At 29.5% G+C, this 312-nt stretch overlaps 1 protein-coding gene and 1 pseudogene across 1 annotated transcript in view; both read left to right on the forward strand.

Annotated features, from left to right (window-relative positions):
• LOC119594107 (sialin-like) overlaps positions 1 to 312 on the forward strand; it is a gene marked incomplete in the record, with an annotated part of 175421 nt that overhangs the window by 174857 nt on the left and 252 nt on the right.
• The window catches only part of LOC119594277, a 79615-nt pseudogene that overhangs the window by 78031 nt on the left and 1272 nt on the right, over positions 1 to 312 (forward strand).

Below are 312 nucleotides of genomic sequence, written 5' to 3' on the forward strand. Positions count from 1 at the left end.
ATTGTTTGGTCGTTTGATAATTCATTTAATTTTGTATGACCATGATTAGCAACCATATTACATCACAAAAACTTTTATCATTGTTTTTATTGCCAAAGGGAAAGGAACCCATGTTATTAATTCTATTAATGTTATCGTCGTTGCTGGCATTATTATTATATAATTCTAACAATATTATCATCCACGTCATCATACTATACCCATTTCATCATTATTACAGTTAGTACAACTTCACATGCCATGACTGCTATGATCATCATCATTATTCCTAGTATTATTCATAATATCGCCAATATCATCATCTTTCCAAAC

The sequence above is a fragment of the Penaeus monodon genome, chromosome 33 (assembly GCF_015228065.2).
Source record: "Penaeus monodon isolate SGIC_2016 chromosome 33, NSTDA_Pmon_1, whole genome shotgun sequence".
Classification (NCBI taxonomy): domain Eukaryota; kingdom Metazoa; phylum Arthropoda; class Malacostraca; order Decapoda; family Penaeidae; genus Penaeus; species Penaeus monodon.